The 13,299-nt window shown below is 44.4% G+C and overlaps 1 long non-coding RNA gene across 4 annotated transcripts; it reads left to right on the top strand.

Moving 5' to 3' along the window:
* The first annotated feature begins 1,523 nt into the window (after positions 1 to 1,523).
* On the top strand, positions 1,524 to 12,627 carry LOC132028025 (uncharacterized). 4 transcript variants are annotated; one of them, XR_009407326.1, is made up of 6 exons: positions 1,524 to 1,726; positions 2,042 to 2,395; positions 8,649 to 8,955; positions 9,079 to 9,291; positions 11,353 to 11,580; positions 11,751 to 12,627. It is a non-coding gene; the product is annotated as an uncharacterized LOC132028025 (long non-coding RNA). The 4 variants fall into 4 exon arrangements; XR_009407325.1 differs by having other exon boundaries at positions 2,267 to 2,395; positions 11,353 to 12,627; XR_009407327.1 differs by having other exon boundaries at positions 9,079 to 9,190; positions 11,353 to 12,627.
* Positions 12,628 to 13,299: the final 672 nt, after the last annotated feature.

Here is a 13,299-nt window from a genome sequence, read left to right as displayed (position 1 = left end):
AAGCTCCACATTATATTCTGCAGAATAGTAAATATTTATTTAAATACTTGTAGCGCCTGGGTGGCACAGTGGGTTAAGCCTCTGCCTTCGGCTCAGGTCATGGTCTCAGGGTCCTGGGATCAAGCCCTGCATCAGGCTCTCTGCTCGGCAGGGAGCCTGCTTTCATTCCTCTCTCTCTCTGCCTGCCTCTCTGCCTACTTGTGATCTCTGTCTGTCAAATAAATAAATAAAATCTTTAAAAAAATAATAATAATAAAATAAATAAATAAATAAATAAATACTTGTAGAGACTTAAAGGATTTTCATAACCATAAACCTCCCATCATATATTAATTTAGTCCAGCTTTACTTCACACTATCCACCTTCTACTTGCTTTTTCTTCTGGAATCATGATTCGATAGGCCCAATGTAACTATTGAATAAGAAACTATCCAGAATTCAAGTCACTCAATCAACTGGTAAGAATTTATTGAGCACCTACCAAGCACAAGGCACTTCAGGAATACTATGGAATATAAAAGTAATTCCTTTATAAGAGCATCCCAGTGTTTTTGTGATTTCTTGCTTGCCAAAAAATGATTAACATCCATCAAGTTTAATAAATGGTGAACACAACAAGAAATGAAGATGTAGGATGTTTACCAAAGTCCCTTCAGGCTCCAGGTAATTAGATTTATTTTCATGGCTTCTATCACAACCCTACATATCTACAAGTCCATCTGTAGATTCAAGGTCTTGGATAGTCAACTCATTGTCAAGGTCAGCCTGTCTAGCAAAGCATCGGGATTCTGCACAGGAGTGAACATGTTCTAATATTGAGGTGGGGGGGGGGACCCTGAAAGGGGGACCAGAAGAGGAGATGATGACAAGACTAACGTGATTTGGTCATGAAACAGGTACTTAGAAAATAAAAGATGAGACTCTTCCACAACAAGGCTGAGTATTGTTTTCTTTTGCCTCTCTCACATGGATTCATCTAAAATCTATCCTTACGAGAGTTTACAGCCACTGAGGTGGCATTACCTATCCAGATCACTAAGTCATCCCTGATGCCCAGACCAGCTCCTTCCCCTCCAGGGCGATGAGGTGTGGAAGGCCCAAGTGGACAATCCCAAGTGGAGCACGGAGCTCACTTATTAAGGGTTTTGGGGAAGCGGGATAATGAAGAGATGAAGATTAAGCAACAATGACCTACTTTTAACGCGGGCCACGAAGGCTCCTCAGTAGACTGTGAGTGCCGCACACTAGAATGCTTTAGAACAAAGAGTGTGCAACGTGAATCTCGCACACAGAGAGGCATTTGAAGCTTTAAAAATACCCAAACATACAATGGCCTCTTGTTTAATTACAGTAATTATTCATCAGGCTCCAGATGTTAAGAAAGGAAAAAAAAAACTTTATCTTTTTATGATTAGAAGCATGAATCCTTTCAAATGTGTGTGTCACTGAAATGGAATGTATCTAATCATCAACTTGCTGTGCTGAGAGAATGCTGAATAAATAACTGAAGCCAATCCAGAGCCTTATTAAAAGGACTTGTTTCCAAACGGAGAGAGAAATACCTTCCATTTGGAAGAAATGAGCCCTTCATTTCAGTCCTACCAGCAAGTCAGCAGTACATGGGGCATTCTGGCCGCATCAGGACGCATTTGACAATGTCTGGTCCAATTCTTGTCCAGAAACCACTGATGGCTGTACCAGTAAGGCTGCTGCATTCTTCCCATGGTAAGTGAGCGGCCCAGGAACCATGGCCCCCCAGCGTACCCTGCCTCAGGTTGGGGGGAGGTGTGGTAAAAAGGGCAAGATGGCCTCCCGGAAAGCCAAGCCTGGGATTCCACAGCTAACAGCTAATCCCTCAGGCCCTACCAAACCCCACAAATTAAATAGAAGGCAACAAACTCCTTTCTGACAGGGCCACAAAGATGTATACTAATTGGATGTTAGCTACTGGAATGGTGTAGACAGCCTCCAACATGGACCCAGTGATTTTTCACTTCCCGACATTCATGCTCTCATGGAGTCTCCTTCCATTCTGGATAGGGTCTACTGTGCAACCAAAAGAATATTGGGGAAATGATGGTATGTCTTCCCCGGTCAAGACATAAAAGGCATTCTACCATCTTGCCCTTGCACTCTCGGGGAAGCCAGCCACATTGCCAATTAATACTGGATATACCCAATGGAGAAGACCATGAAGTGAGGGTCTAAGGACTCCTGACCACAGTCAACATTCATCTGAGTCCTAAAAGAGACTCCTTGCTCCAGTCCCTCCAGCCTGAGTCTCCTCTTCAGTGATTGTAACCTCGGATGCCATCTTGACTGCAACAACCAGCCAGAACCACCCAGCTAGGCCATTCCCAGATCCCTGGCCCAGAGAATCTGTGTGAGATAATGGTGAGTGTTGCAAGCCGGTGAGTTTGGGGTTAATTTGTTACACAGCAATAGATAACTACTGTATTAGGTAACCTTCAACTTCTTGGCTTTTACCTTGAAGCCCCTCCATAAATAAAGTCACACATTTCATTTTATGGCTCAAACAATTACGTGTGTGTGTGTGTGTGTGTGTGTGTGTGAGTGTGTGTATGTGAGTGCATGTGTGTGTGTGTGTGTGTGTGTGTGTGTGTGTGTTGGTGGAATCCATTTAGCTATTAGCCTTTAATCCACAATGCAGAATTCCACTCAAGGATGCCAAGACATGCCATATTTATCAATTTTATGGACTCCTGCATTACCATATATACTTCATATACTTTTTCTGTCTGCATTTTGAAAGAAAATGATAGGTACACAAATGAGAGAATTTACTTTTAAGATATTTCTAGACTATCACAATGTTCAAGGTAATGTGCCATTTTTAATATTTTCATTAAAAAAATTTTTTTAAGCAATCTCCACACCCAACATGGGGCTCAAACCCCCCACCCTGAGACCAAGAGTTGCATGATCTACCAACTAAGCCAGCCAGGTACCCTCAAGGTCAGCTACCCCGTACATGATATGTAGGAGATAGTCATAGATAAGGAGCAAAGTCCCTAACCTCAAAGAACTTACACTCCTGGAAATGAAAGTGCCAAGTGTCCATAAAATTAAAATTTCATTAAGAGCACATAATAAATATGTGTACAGGTAGTCAGCAACAAGTCAAGAGGTACTATTTAAAGTTTGGTTAGGGACGCCTGGGTGGCTCAGTTGGTTGGACGACTGCCTTCGGCTCAGGTCATGATCCCAGAGTCCCAGGATTGAGTCCCGCATCCGTCTCCCAGCTCCACGGGGAGTCTGCTTCTCTCTCTGACCTTCTCCTCGCTCATGTTCTCTCTCACTGTCTCTCTCTCAAATAAATAAATAAATAATATTTAAAAAAAAAATAAATAAAGTTTGGTTAAATAACAGGTGGGACCCCAGATTGGCCAAAGAGGAACAGAGACAGCCAGCTCAGAAGACGGGAACAGCCTGAACTTGGGCAGCCTCAGGACCTATAGAGAAAGAAAGGTCACAAAGTCCTATGCACAGACAATGGGCCTTGGATGTTGGGAAGAGGCCCAGAGTAACCAGAAGGTAACCAGAAAGAGACATGAGAGTGAAAGAGAGGCTGAAAGCAGCACTGCCAAGAGGCTCTGGTCTAGTCTAGACACAAGGGGAGGAACAAGGGAGGAAGCAAAAATTAGGGAGGGACTGTGACAGTGCCAAGGATGGGCTTCCGTGAGCCCTGCAGGGATTCTCAGGTCCCTAAATTTAATCACCAAGAGGATCAAAGGAGGAGCAGGGAAACGTGGGAGAGGTTAGAGCAGAAAAGGAGACATAGGACGCCTGGGTGGCTCAGTTGGTTGAGCGACTGCCTTCGGCTCGGGTCATGATCCCGGAGTCCTGGGATCGAGTCCCGCATCGGGCTCCCGGCTCCAGGGCGAGTCTGCTTCTCCCTCTGACCTCCCCTCTCATGCTCTCTCATGCTGTCTCTCTCTCTCTCTCAAATAAATCAATAAAATCTTAAAATAAAAAGAAAAGAAAGAAAGAAAAGGAGACATAGGTGATTGAGCCTGAGATAGGAACAGGGTTCTGACAGAATCAGGGACTAAGAGAAAGGCTGCCAGGACGGAAAGGGGGCAAGGAGGGGAGACGCAGGTCATTTAAGTACAGATACAGATACGGACACCCTCAGGCCTTCTACGAGGCCATCCTTGGGCTGCAGGTGAGCGCTTAGATGTGCACTGAAACTGTCAGGCGAACTTGCAAATAAATTATAAAGCCATTTACTGAGAGATGCAAATATTTTTTATATCCATGGATAGAAATATTGAAAAGCTCCAAATTAGATCTTGCACACCCAAAACCAAACCAAACCAAACCTGCCTTGGTTTTTTTGTTTGTTTTTTGTTTTGGGGTGGGTTTTTTGTGGTTTTTTTTTGACAAATGCACTTTCTCAACAAACTCACTCTGACTCCATCCCTACCCCACAGTAGGTTTCTTTTTTTTTTTTTTTTTTTTTTTTTTTTTTTTTAGGGATAGAGGGAGAGAGAGAGTGAGTGAGCACAGGCAGACAGAGAGGCAGAGGGAGAAGCAGGCTCCCTGCCGAGCAAGGAGCCCGATGTGGGACTCGATCCCAGGACCCTGGGATCATGACCTGAGCTGAAGGCATTTGCCTAACCAACTGAGCCACCCAGGCGTCCCTGCAGTAGGTTTCTAAACAAACTCTCCACTTGTCACTTTAGGAAATGGCTGGCGAATATCATTACTTCACCTAGTATCCTAACCCCACCTTCCAGCAACTCAGAGAGAACAAACCCAAACCAGACTGACTCCCTGGCAACCTGCGAGTTGAGTGATACACCACGTTCCCACTGATTTCAATGCACTGCTTTCCTGGCCTACCCACAAAGCTAAGCGCTTAGCGTGAACATTTTCCACAGCTCAAAGACAGAGCTCCTTGGATCAACAATAAAGCTTTCATGCAAAGGGAGAGTTTGAATCCAGATCTTCAAGTTAGATGAATGGAAAACCCGGTAGCCTGTATATACATGAGGCAAACGTTTCCCAAATACAACTTTTTTTGCAGATTAGAACTGGCCCCGGCTCAAACAGCATAGAAAAATAATGTTAACAGCAACAACATACCAGGCACCTAGTGGCACCATTTTTGGTCCTGTTGATACAGTAACTCACTTCATTGTTACCCTAACACTAGAGAAGGCTGAAATCAGATCAAGAGCCAAGACTTGATCTCAGGCAGCTTCAGAGCCTGAGCTCCTGAGCACTGGGTCTGAAGAGTTTTCCAGGTACCTTTTGCAGTCATCTCTGTATCTGCTTCTACTGCTGCTGTAACAAATAACCACAAACTAAGTTGTGATGACCTAATACCGTATCCCTTAGAGTCTAATTCCCTAACGACTTTGCTGACTCTGAGCAATTCGGCCTCCTCCTTCTGCTTTTATGGGACCCCTGTGATATTGGGCCCACCATGGAAATCCAGAATCATCCCCATTTTAAGGTCAGCTGATTTGCAGCCGTAATTCTCCTCTGCATGTAACCCGATGTATACACAGGTCTCAGGGATGAGGACACGGACAGTTTGCTGGGGCCAGGATTAGTCTGTCTGTTACACCCACTAATGCTGGAAGTAAGGAATCTAAGAATTCAAGCAGATTTCAAATTCTGGAAATTAGAGTGATCAATCAAAGAGAGGTGAGTGGGGGAGATGAGAAGGAACTGTGGACAGACTTTTTCACATGCATGACTGAAGGCAGACTCTCCGATCCATCTCCCAGTCCCTGACATTTGACCATCTCTGTACAACCTCTTCATTCGCTCCCTGAGAGTGAACGGTAACCAGCTTTCTCGCACCACCTTCCTAGCAGCTCAGCCAGGCAAAATCAAAACGTGGCTTACTCTTACCACCCTGAATCATCATTATTCAACAGTCTCTCACATTTGGCACCATGAATGTAGTCGGTCCCTAGCTACTATTGGGACAACAAAATTAAAGCTTCTGTACAGTGAAGGAAATAATCAACAAAATAAAAAGACAACCTACTGAATAGAAGTAGATTTTTGCAAGTGATCTGGTAAGGGGTTGATACCCAAAATATGTAAAGAACTTCTATAACTCAACATCAAAAAAACCAAACAATGTAATTTAAAAATGGGCAGAAGACATGAATAAACATTTTTCCAAAGAAGGCATCCAGATGGCCAACCGACACATGAAAAGATGCTCAGCATCACTCATCATTAGGGAAATGCAAATAGAAACCACAGTGAGATATCACTTTTACCAATCAGAAATGAAAAAGACAAGAAATAATAAGTATTGGCAAGGATGTGGGGGGAAAGTAACCCTCATGCATGGTTGATCAGTATGCAGACTGGTATAGCCACTGCAACAAATAGTTTAATTTCCTCAAAAAGTTAAAAAAAGAATTATTGTACAAGCCAGTAACTCCACTGCTGGGTATTTACCCCCTAAAAACCAAAACACTAAATCAAAAAGATAGATGCACCCCTATGTTTGTAGCAGTATTATTTATAATAGCCAAGATAAGAAAGCAGCCCAAGTGTCCATCTGGAGATAAAGGCATAAAGCAGATGTAGCAAATACAGACAATGGAATAGGATTCAGTCCTAAGAGTAAGATCTTGCTATTGACAAGAACATGAGGGTATCACGCTAAGTGAACCAAGTCAAACAAGTCAAACAGACAAAGACAAATACCATATGATTTCGTTCATATGTGGAATTTAAGAAACAAAGAAAAAAAGACACAAATTATTAAACTGTAAAGTACAAACTGGCAGTTGCTGGTGGAGAGGTAGGTGGATGGGGGAATTAAACAAAGCATGTTAGGAGTATAGTTATCATGATGAACACTGAATCATGTGCAGAAATGCTTAATCACTCTATTGTACACCTGAAACTAACAGTGCATGTGAATTATACTTCAACAATTATACTTTAGTTTTTTTTTTATTAACATAAAAATAAATAAAATTAGAAAGGCAAGAAGTTTAGCTACTAAAAAAATACACTTTTTGTTAGTTTCCAACAGCCGTTCTCTTGAGTCAGGTCAAGAAAGACAGCAACATTCTGGTCATATGGAGTCTTAAAACACACACACCTTCTGGAATATTAAAAAATTCAGGTAAACGTAAGCCTGTAGTTCAGGTGAGAATGCCATGTTTCCAACCCAAAGGTAACTGACTGTAACATCTTGGTTTCCCTTTGGTCTCCTTCCTTTGAGGAGAAGGGAGAGGAAGCGATAGGGGCCATGAATAGGCCCAGCGGGTCTCCGTCAGGCCCGACTTCCTCCTGGGGCCCTTGACTCTCCGTCAAGTCCAGGACCTCTCTCAGGGTGTGAGAGCCCCAGGACCCTCTGCACTCTCTGCTCACTTCTCTCGTGGTGCTACCCTTGCCTCTTGCAGGGAAAAACCTGACCTGCAATGCACCAAGCATTGCCTCCAGGCAATGCTCCCACCAGGATTACAGGCCTAAGCTAAACTCCCAAGAGGAATTTCATCAATCGTGTCTGTAAGGTGGAGATGCAGGGTACCATGGGAAAACAGAGCAGAGGGGCCCAAGCCTCTCTGGGCAAGTGAGAATCCAGAAAAGTCTCCAAGGACGAGGTGACACCCCCGCCCCCCACACACACACACCGAGAAATGCAGGATGAGGGAATCCTCCCTGTGGCCCTTCTGGGAGATGCTGACAGGGGACCCAGTTCATAGGCGGAGAGGAAACCGAACACGGGGATCCAGTGCCTTTGTCCTGCAGACCATTGGGAGTTATTGAGGGATTTTACAGGGAACAGACAACATCCAATTTGTATTTAGAGGCACCCTGGCTGATGCATGGACCTGAGGGTTCCCTGACCAGAAGCTAGTTAAGTGACAGTGGCTAAGAGATAATAGATCCAATAAATAATTTAGGCTAGAAGAACAGGAACATGTGTGATGCAGAAGATGCAAGTAGCAAAAATAAACAAACCAAGGAGAGACCTAGAGTTCCACCTCGGGTAAAAAGACGGTCAGATACTTATGCAGACGTCCAGCCTTCCATGGGATCCCTAGAGCCCCTGTACATGACTCCCCCAGTCCCCACAGGCTCAGGTATGCTAAGGTCTGACTGTACGGTATCTAGATGTGTATGGAGGTCTAGATTTACATTTCATTAGTTTGTTTTTCTTTTACTGCTTTGCAACGATGATGTATTACTTTGTAATTTAAAAAGCTATATGGGGGGGGCACCTGGGTGGCTCAGTGGTTTGGGCCTCTGCCTTCAGCTCAGGTCATGATCCCAGGGTCCTGGGGTCGAGGCCCGCATCAGGCTCTCTCCTCAGCAGGGAGCCTGCTTCCCCCTACCTCTCTGCCTGCCTCTCTGCCTGCTTGTGATCTCGCTCTCTCGCTCTCTCTCTCAAATAAATAAATAAATACATCTAAAAATAAAAAATAAATAAAATTTAAAAAATACAAAGTTATACATATATTGAAAATGCATTTACAAAAATGGTCTGAGGAGAATCCCAGCTTTTCAGAGCGACTACCATAAGCATCTACGGTTTACATAAAGCTGTTAGAAAAGAAAGAAGGTGCATGGCAGGCACTGGCATATTTTAAGTCGAGTCTACCTTTTAAACTAAATTTTGATGCAATTTTTCTTATAGCTCAGGATATTCTGAATAGAAACGTCAGTTTGGAGGTGTCTGAATTATCCAACAAACATTTCTGGAAGGTTACAGGAAAGCAGGCAAATCCTCAGCCCTCGGACCAGACATTGGTTATATGGCCGTTGGGAGGCAAATGGCTTACGCTAAAGTAAACCATATTTGGTAATTAAGATGTTGTGCATGGACCCCGACTGCTTATCTCTTCGGAAACATCCTACTAAGAAAGATCAGAAAAATCACAGAGCTGAGCTGTCAAAAGCTGTGTGTGGACTGGGAGGGAGGACAGAGGGGAGCACGGTGAGAGGTGAGTTGTTGGTTTTTTTATGTTTGTTTTTTTTTAATGCTACTAAAATTAATGGCACTATTTTCACACTTGGAAGGTAGACAGTGTGACGATAATACAAGCAAGGTTTCTTCCTCTCCCCAGGGACCTGGGCCTTGAACAAGGTATAAACGATCCCCATGTCGTCTTGGAAGAATAAGTAAACAGCCTTTTCCAGAATGGCAGCAGCCCGATGCATGGAGATATGCTCTTATTTGTGAGAAATCTCATATTTAGATGGGAGCCTGCCCACACAAAGATGTGCTCTCACCTGTCCTGCCCAGGCAAGAGGTTCCAGGGCCCTGCATGCAGTTCCTGGTGACAGTGGAGGCGGGGGTCGGGGGCGGGGGCTGACTTACTCATTACCTCTTTAATCCCTAGCATCTGTATTATTACATTGTTCAACTCACTGGAAGAAGAATTTGGGGTCCTGTTTAAATTGGGGCTTTGGAAGATATTTAAAACAAAACAAAACAAAACAAAAATAAAAACAAAAACTGAGGCTCTAATTATGGATACATTACTTTTAATGTAAACAGTTTCCAGACAAGGAGAAAGGGGATTGGTATGATTTCTGAGTGCCCTATTTACATCTGGGAATCCAGAAATCCAAGCCCATTTATGCTTACATTTCAAGTGTGGATGTAAAGCACCTAGAAAACAAATGTTTTGGGGGGCGCCTGGGTGGCTCAGTCATTAAGCATCTGCCTTCGGCTCAGGTCATGATCCCAGGGTCCTGGGTTCGAGCCCCATGTCCAAGTCCCTGCTCAGTGGGGAGTCTCCTTCTCCCTCTGTCCCTCACCCTTCTCATTCTCACTCTCTCTCACATAAGTAAATAAAATCTTTTCTTAAAAAATGTTTTCCACTCTGAGGCGGAGCTAAGGTGGAATTTCTTTAAGAACAGCAGAAACACCCACCCCCCAAAGCAAGGGATCTAGGCATCAAATCAGAAATGATCCAAGGACTACCCTGAGACACAACGCAGGGACCTGAATGCCAGCCAAGTGTGGCTCATTCTTTATACAGTATAAGTTCTTAAAGTCATTGAGAAAAATAAGTGGAGAAGCAAAGTCTTCACAGCGGTATAGGGTCAGATCAATGGAACAGGGAGAGTCTGTTTCCTCACTGGATGAAAATGAACTAAATTCAAAATCAAGTTGACATTCAGAGAAGTAGCTATTTTCCTCACCTTCTGAATGCCTTCCTGTAAGCAGGCGGAGTTTTCACTCCTGTCACTGATCTATGACCAACCAATTCTTAACGTCAGCAGCCTCAGAAGGGCAAAGCCATCTTTTTCGTGCTTTTTCCTATACAAAAGCCCCTCTTTGAAATGGTGTTTTCTGGGTGGGGTGGCTCCTTGGTGGGAGAAGGTAAAGCTGGGGGGGTTGTGGGGGTAGGGGACGGGGAGGGTGTGGAATTTTAGAGATGGTGCATCCACCTCCAGCCACAAGGGCCCCTTGTCCTGCACAATCGCAGCCCACACAGCTGTTACCCTGTGCGCCTCATCAGATTATGAGTCTCCAAAAACTCCTTTGATTCCCTGTCAAACACAGGCAACAAATAAGCAGGTAGCAACCACCATCGCAACTGGGTTAATAAGAGAAACCAGGGCGACTGTCTAGCCTGCCCAGGTAGCTCAGAGACCTCCCTCTACCAGTCAGGGACCTCAGAGATTTTCCTGTGGCCCCAGCAATCTAACGTAATGAAGGCTTGGGACTCTGATCAGCACAATGCTGCTGAGGGGCTTTGCCCACAGACTTTGCATCCAAGGAAATGAAAGGAAGGGGATGGTGAAGCTCCCCTAGGAACCTAGCTGGGTCCCCCTCTGAAGCCCAGCTGTGGGGCTAGGCAGCCAAGGCAAGAGGAAGACCGAGAGATGCCCTCTGAACCGTCTTTGGGCACAGTGCAGCGGACGGAGAAGAGGGTCTGTTGATCGTGTGAACAGGGAAGGCACTGAGCTCAAAGCCTCACACAGATTCAAAACAGGAAAGATTTTTATCTTCCATGAATATTTAATTCTCCTGAAAGCCAACCATCTGCATATCACAATGCCCCAATGCACGCGTGCGGATTTTCTCCGTTGTCTTTCAAAAGAAAACAGACCATTTTGTTCTTCCTGTGATGCCTTGAAAGTTGCTTAAATGAGCATTGATCCCTTTGATCTCACGAGTGTGTGTATTTTAAAACAAAGTCAGCACGGCTACTTCCATCTATATGGTGGCGGGGGTGGGGGGGGGGCACAAAGCGGGCACAGAACAATGGAGGGAAACCACGTCAGTTTCCATTGTTGTTTTGTTTTTTTTTTTCTGGTGGCCTGTATCGCTATTCATTGACATTTTGAAGGCTGTTTAATTTTTGTTCGTGTCTTTTTATCTTCAGCTTCATGTGAATTGAAAAAGACTTCCATTGATCAGCAACCTACTGGGTTCTCCGATATCCTGCCCACCCTGTTGCACCGTACAAGCCTACAGCTGTCTGGGGCTTAATTATGCATGCACGCCTGCCAAGCCCAGAGGCCAGGGGGGCCTCAGCAGACCACACTTTCTCACTTGTTTCTGTGGTCATTATGACTGGGGCAGATCTCTACTTCTGAACCCATTTTGCAGTGTAAGCACACACCTCTCTCCCTCTGTTACAACCTCCTTCCTCAAGAAGGAGCCCATTGCCAAGGTTAAGTCTCCTGGAGATGTCAGAAGGGTCCTTCCTGGGTTTGACAGATCTTTTTTTACCTTCGTGGCCATGTTCAAAGGTAGAAAAATGATCTTATCCCCCATCAGTTTTCTTCCAGACGGTTGGGAGCTTAAAAAAAGAAGAAGAAGATGATGATGATGATGATGATGATGATGATGAAGACGAAGAAGAAGAGCAAACAAGAATAGTTAACCAGATGCTGGCATCTGGGTGGAAACAAAGCAGGCTTAGAGCCAGGCATGTACAATGAAAAGGAGTAGCAGGCAGCGGAGCTTCCCCCCTGCTGAAAGAAGGAAAGGGAGACTGCGGAAAGCAGATTTGTTAAGCATGCACATCAGAGCCTTCGGGGAAAGCTTTTCCAGCCTACCTGAAGGATCTCAGTCTTTGAAGAACGAAGCCTCAGGTGAAAGCATGGAGCTCGGCAAGGCACCGCGCTAAAAATAACCAAATTAGTGTTACTCTGAGTTGCCCTTCATCAAGAGATGGGCCCACAGAGTAACCAGCTCCTACAGAATGGCAGGTGCTGCTTATACCTACAAGGGAGGAGTGGTCAGAGACACCGACACTGTTTTGTAAATGGAACACAAAATTAAACGCCCAGGTTGATCTCATCGAAAATCACGGGCTATTCTGGGCTCTTAAAGCTTTAAAAAAAAAAAAAAATATAGAAATGTACGGAAACTTCAGAAGTAAGCAGGAATCCATGATGGGATGATTTACTGTGACAATTTTAAGACATAAAAATCTCAGGACGCCTGGATGGCTCAGTTGCTTGAGTGTCTGGCTCTTGGTTTTGGCTCAGCTCATCATCTCAGGGTCCTGGGATGGAGCCCTGGGTCAGGCTCCACTCTCAGCAGAGACACTGCTTGAGAGTCTCTCTCGCACCCCTCCTACTCACGGGCACACGTGCACACTCACTCACTCTCGCTCTCAAATAAATAAATCTTTAATAAATAAATAAAAACCTTTGGTGACAATTTGGCATTCAATTGGATGATTTCTATTGGAAGAAAATTCTTAACAAACATTTACATCAAATACTTAGCATGTACCATCTCTATTACTTGAGGCAGATTCTATTACTATTACCATTTTACAGATAATAGCACAGAGACCCAGAGAAGGACACTTTTCACAGACTGATGGCCTCCATGTGGCAGAGCTGGGATTTGAACACCGTTGTCTCAGTCCAAAATCCATGCACATAACAGCTACTGTATTTTGCCCACCTAAGAACATTTGACTCAAATACTCTCCCCAGCATGTTTTCTCTGTCTCACAGATGTATACCAAGTGCCAAGCACTGTTAGAAGCTTTTCACAAGTACCTTCTAAGGTGAGTGTATTTTTTTTTTTTTTACCCCATTTTCCAGATAAGGGCTTCATGCTTACCTGGTCTGCCAAAGAGTTCTGAAATCTCAGCCTGCTTCGGAATCACCTGGAGGACTTTTTTAAGCGGAAATTGCTGACCTCTACCCACAGTGTTTCCAGTTCAGAAGGTCTGGGTTGGAGCCCAGGAATTTACCTTTCTAACATGCTGAGCTGATGCTGCTGGGCTGGGGGCCATACTTTGAGAATCACTACACCAGGCGGTACTAGTATTATTTATAACTAATAGGGACAACTGATTATCCAG

Source organism: Mustela nigripes, chromosome 12 (genome assembly GCF_022355385.1).
Source record: "Mustela nigripes isolate SB6536 chromosome 12, MUSNIG.SB6536, whole genome shotgun sequence".
NCBI classification, from domain to species: domain Eukaryota; kingdom Metazoa; phylum Chordata; class Mammalia; order Carnivora; family Mustelidae; genus Mustela; species Mustela nigripes.
Note: the sequence above shows the minus strand (reverse complement) of the source record. Positions and strands in the feature narration are given on the sequence as shown.